Genomic DNA, 6,000 nt, shown 5'->3' on the forward strand with positions numbered 1-6,000 from the left:
TATGTTCTTTATTTTATTAACGTTATATTAATTGATATGTTTTTATATCCTTTTCAGAATATTTTACTTATATTGATTTTAAGAAATCAATATAACTTTAATTTATATATTTGTAAGTAAATTTTAGTGAAATTTTGCCTTAAAATAGTATGTAATTATTTAATTAGTTTTAATATATGATATTTAAATTTGTGTGAGAAGTGATGACATATCTAATTATTATTCAGTTAATCATTTTTTTTTGAAAATATAATGGCAAGTTAATGTAATTAAGTAGAAAATTTAAAAGTATTTTGCTAAAAGGTGCACAGAGCTCTCTAGTGGCGATACGTCAGCTTTTTCAAAAGTGTGTTTCTTTATTAATATATAGGGTATTTTTTGTTTTTATAGAAAATTTACAAATAAAAAAACAGGAAATTTAATAATTTATTACCCACCGAAGTTAATAACTAACTAATTTTGAAAAGGCCAAAATTGTTGTGTGTTTAAGCGACGCCCGGTCAAGCGAGAAAACCTAATTAATGGATTCTCCGATCAAATCTAATCCGAAGGCGGAGGAGGCGGGTGTTAGTGTCTTCTTGTCCCGAAGCTGTGGCGGAGGAAACCAAAAAGGCGTTAGAGTCTTTGTCCGAAGCTGCGGCAAAGATCGTTCCCTCAGATCTTGCGGCTTTTCCTCGCCAAACAAAACGTAATGTGAAAATTCTTTTTCTCTGCTCGGTGGGTACATACAGTCAGTTGTTGGTTTGGTTATCAGGCTGTGCCGAAGGCCCGCTTTTTGGAGTTTTTACTTTTACCTCGAGAGAGCTTTTTCCCAAGTATCATCACAATGGTTGAACGTGTTCAAGAAATTTCCTTGGTCCCATGATGTCTCATCATCGCATATTCCTAAATTTGTCTACGAAACATCAGATGCTTGGATCAACCAACTTCAAACTGATAAACACTTGTACTTTCGTTATGTGGGCACTTGATCGCCTTCTCACTAGTTGGGCTGCACGATGCACAAGATACTACTACTTGTTCTTCCAAATCTTCTGAGGTGGTTTATTTTGTTTCCTGTGATATTGAATGGTGTTGTATTCACTCACTCAGTTATCTTTTGTTTCTCTTATTACTCCATTGTTTTCTACTTGTAGGGTGGCAGCATTTGTTGCATTAGCGATCATGTTGCGTAGTAAACCTCTTGCTTTGACTTATCTTTTTCCCATGCTGAGGGACAGTCCTAGGTATCACGGCGAGGACAAGCTTTCCGGTTATACTTTGGCCGATGGCTCAGGTTATTTTTAATTTTTGTAAACTAGCTAGGATAGGGAGGACCTACCACATACGAGTGTGTCTGAAATTTGTGTTTTGTGTTAATTTTTCCTTCAACTGTAAAATGGTGACAGGCCTACTTCAAAAGTGATTTATCTGCTGGCTTGTATTCATCGGCGAATAACTTGTTACCACTAGCCGATTAATAACAAGGGCTACAGCCCTCAGTCAGTGGATCTCATACTGCGATTTGTTGAGATGTGAGTCCAGTTTTATTTTTTCTCTTGTCATTTCCCTCATCTGCTGTATGTAATGTTTGTAACAACCATATCTTTTTTTTTCTTTTTAAATCAGCATTTTGTCGGAGCCAGACGCTCGCGACCATACTTTTAGATGAAGCTGCTGTTAGGAAAGGAAGATCAGCTGCTAATTCCACCTTCTTCATTTGACGATCTTGGTGCGGGCTTACATTCCCTGCGTCATCCGCTAGAGTAGTGGTAAATAGTAGTAGTAGTAGTAAACAAAACAAACACCTTAATGCGATTGTCGATTCTGATCACAAGCATGGTGCGCACAGGCGACAGTTTACCCCTTTTTGAAGGAAAGTAGCGTTTTTTACCAGGAAGCAACACAGTGAAACAGATATTCACTCTTTCCTTTAAATTATTTGGAGATGGTGTAGTTAAAGGAAATCCTTTTCTTGCCAAGGAAGCTACAGCAATCGCTTTCAGGTGTGTGACTGAAAACGTTGATTGCTTCATGCAATGGGATATTCTCTATAAAAAAGAACATAGAAGCTAGTGTTGCTCTTCTTAAAAAGCTTGTAGACGAATGGAAGGATCATTCCCTCAGACTATTTAGTCTATTATCATCACCGAGTGATACTCTCACTGTCAAAGCTGCTATACATAAGTTCAGGGATAAAGGTAATTAATACCTTTCTTAAACTCTTGTAAGCTATAACTAGTAATGTCACCCGTATCTTCATATCTGACCTCACCTGCTATTTATGCCTGTAGAACAAAAATGCCATCACTGAAGGAGTAGCCAATTGTTTTCTTTACAAAGAAGCTGACAAGTCTTGCAAAACTGATCTCGAGCAGACTCTCCCGTGATGATTTGGATCTGCCGCCGGTTAGTGAATACTGTAACCGCCGATGAGATAGATAGATAGACCCACAAAAATCAAAATTTCAATTATTTTTAGTCCTTTTTGTTTAGTGGTTCGCAGCTGTGTTGGGGGGAGGATGAGGAGGCGGTGGAGATCCCCGACGAAGAAGAAGTAAAGGTAAGTGTCAATATGATAACCTCCCGCCATAAACCCTAATTAAACTCAACAAAATATACTATATATATATACTATATATATATATGAAATTCAATATATATACGCCCCCACGTTTGTTTGCGTCTTTTAATACTCTCCACAGTTTTTGTCAAGTCTTTTCCTTCATCAAGCTCCTTAGCAACCTCTGCTTGGAGAAGTCATATCAGTAGACAAAAAAAAAAAGAATCAAAGCTAAAAGAACATTGAGAGAAGTAAAAAAAAAGAACTCACTCTTAAGGAATTCAAGGTTCCCTGTAATGGCTGCATTCAGGAATTGCTGAACTTTCTCCCTCGCTAGAGTAAGAATTCAAAGAGTAAACAAAATTAGAGAGATTCAAAATTGCTACAAAAACTTTGTACTCTCGCACCAAGTGTTCAACTTCAATTCTTATCAACTTTGACCCCATAATAGAGCCAATCCAAAACTTTTGATTGAAATTAATACAAAACGAAAGAAAAAAACGAAACTTGGTCATCAGATCAATTCAACTAAAGAAAACTAAGAGAACCCATCAAGGAATCTAGAATTTAAACATTCAAAGAAAGAGATCGATACATCATTCATTCGAAACATATAGGAGCAAGAAGAGAGCAGACCTGCAAGAGCAGTAGAAGCATCAGGAGCCATAGCAGATACTAAGCCTAACTTGTGTGTCTCGGATAAGTTAATGAAACTTGGAAGTAGGTTTTTGGATATCTCAGTTAGTTTCGTTCGTCGATACCGGAGTTTGTGTCTGATTATCTGAAGAAAGCTCAGAGTCAGAGAGGCTTCTAGGTTTTTAAGAAGATTCAAGAGAGGAGGTGTTTTTAATCTTTTGATAGTTTTGAAATTTACACCCTCATATTTTTAACTATTACGAAACACACCCAATAATTTTTATTTATATTAAACATACACCCCACTTCTCAAATCTTAGATGCAAATTTGCTCATGTAAATTTAGAGTTAAATTGCAATAATATCAACAAAAAAATATAGTTTAAAAATCGATTATCTAAAGCCCAAAAAGCGTTAGCTTCTTTGTCCGAAGCTGTGGCTAAGCTGCGACAGCTTAAATTTTCAGAGAAGATCAGAGGAAGAAGAAGAAGAAGAAGAAGAAGAAGAAGAAGAAAAAAAATTGAAGCATAAATTTTCCTCAAAAAAAAAAAAAAAAAATTCCTCAAATTTAGGGATTTAAAAACCAATCCACTTGACGACAAAAAGAAAACCCAATCCACTTTGTAAATTTTGGTTTGTAAGGTAAACCGGAGCTGTACAAGAAATACGGATTAACTAAATTAATAACATTCTAATTTCTAACCGTAAGCACATGTTAATAAGAGGTTGAGCAATAAGGCCAACATCTCTAATGCATATTTACCTTGTTGGTGATGAGTATATTCAGCGAGAAAACTATAAACCTACAACATCAGTACATCACAAACATCCTCGTTTGTGTACTAGCCACGGACTTGCATATTGTTTAATAACCCAGATAGAAAATGATATGCAGCGAGATATTTCATTTGTCACCCGAAGATCATCACATCACAGACCAAAGACGATTAAAATAATTAACCACTAACTTTTGTCAGTGAAGTAGAATACGAAATCCTCTTCGGCTTTTGCAGTGTTTGAAGACGATATTGTGCATTTACACAGGCAGATCCGGATACTTCTTTGTAAAATACTCAAATATTGATGTTTGAGATACTCCCACTATTCCATAAACATCAACAAAAAAATACAAATTAGTAAATATTATGTTTGGAATGGGTTATGAAATACAAATTAGTTAGTATATATGTGTAAAAATACAAACCTTGACATCATTACTGTTTTCACGGACATGCGGAATTGTTTTGCTTGGTCACCTCCGTTCTCTAATATGCCAATCACTACCTCCCATAATTATTTGTGCATTTTTTTTTTGTTATTGATGTCAAAGAAATTTTGATATAGAATACCCGGTGCTGGCGATATCCGGGCCCAAATAGGATTTTTTTTTTTTTAGGCTTTGTAAAAAATAAAAACTGATATATATTTTGTTTATTATGGGTTCTTAATAATTTTTTTATTAATTTTGGAGAAATTTTTGTTAACTATTTTAGCCCAAAATATTTTTTTTATTAGCCATTAATTCCCATAAATTTTTTTTGTTAATTTTGGGGAATTATGGTGCTTTTTTAATATGAGATTTTTTTTTGCTAATTTTGTAGTTTTTTTGCTAATTTTGGGCTAGTTTATTAATTATGAGGCCTTTTTGCTAATTATGAGGCCTTTTAATTAAACTTGGGTTGACTTTGCTAATTTTTGGGGTCTTCTTTAACTATTTTACTGAGATTTTTTATTAATTATGGGCCTATTACTTGTTTAAAATTTATTAATTTTTCAAAAATAAATATTCTTACAAAATGGATATCGAAAATCTGAGGCCTCATAAAAATGTTTTTTAAAATTTTTTGATGCATGACCGGGCCTGACAAGATCTATAAAATGGTGACTGGCCAAATTCCAGAAATTCACCTTCTGACATGACCAAAAAATGGTTCGTCAATGCTCTTTCGGCAATAAGACTGCAGAAAAAAACCAATGAGATTAGTTGTTTTTTTAAAATTTACAAAATAAGAAACAAATAACATTATCGGTATGTATGTGGTGTTCTAATCAAATTATTGATCAGATTGTAAGCTTCCGGGCTTTGTTTAACTATGACCATTGACCATGAAGGATAGAATAACCAATAACTTATCCAAGGAAAAATAAATCGTTTTGCAAACCTTCTTCTTTATAAACAAAATTTACAAAATATATTTACTATATTATATGATGAGCAGTATCTTCGATCTTGGATGTGTAGTGTTATCGAGCAAATTATGAATATGTTGAATGACATTTCTGTAATTAGAACTAAAAATAAGGATAAATGTAGTTTAAAAAAAGAGGAAGAGAGAGAACTAATAAATTTATAACTGAGACTAGATAATTTATTTTTCAGTCAACCATGTATATTAATTAATATAGCCCATATTATTATATTATATTGTATAATATGATAACTCGTTTAACTCAATAATTATGCTCTAAGACATACGATGTGGAATTATCATGATACTATAATATTTAACATATAAATAAAATAGTTATCTACACAAATCAAAAATTATTTGACACTATTTGGTGATAAATAGTCTAATGGATATCATAAAATAATATCATTAAAATTAGATTAAAATCAAGTTTATATTGATATCAATATATGTAAAATTGTAAAATTTATTCTGATTATTCGCTAAAATTACAAAATATATTTCTTATATCATATGATGAACAATATCTTTGATCTTGGATGTAAAGTATTATCGAGCAGATTATGAACAGTGACAATAGAATATATTGAATGATATTTTTGTAATTAGAACTAAAAATAAGGATATACA

At 33.0% G+C, this 6,000-nt stretch overlaps 1 long non-coding RNA gene across 1 annotated transcript; it reads right to left on the minus strand.

Moving 5' to 3' along the window:
* Window positions 1-2,667: 2,667 nt before the first annotated feature.
* On the minus strand, window positions 2,668-3,344 carry LOC104719839 (uncharacterized). Its single transcript, XR_756714.3, has 3 exons — window positions 3,179-3,344; window positions 2,813-2,875; window positions 2,668-2,726 (listed from the first exon to the last, which is right to left on the minus strand). It is a non-coding gene; the product is annotated as an uncharacterized LOC104719839 (long non-coding RNA).
* Between the last annotated feature and the right edge of the window lie 2,656 nt (window positions 3,345-6,000).

The sequence above is a fragment of the Camelina sativa genome, chromosome 10 (genome assembly GCF_030686135.1).
Source record: "Camelina sativa cultivar CO46 ecotype springtype chromosome 10, ASM3068613v1".
Taxonomy (NCBI): Eukaryota; Viridiplantae; Streptophyta; class Magnoliopsida; order Brassicales; family Brassicaceae; genus Camelina; species Camelina sativa.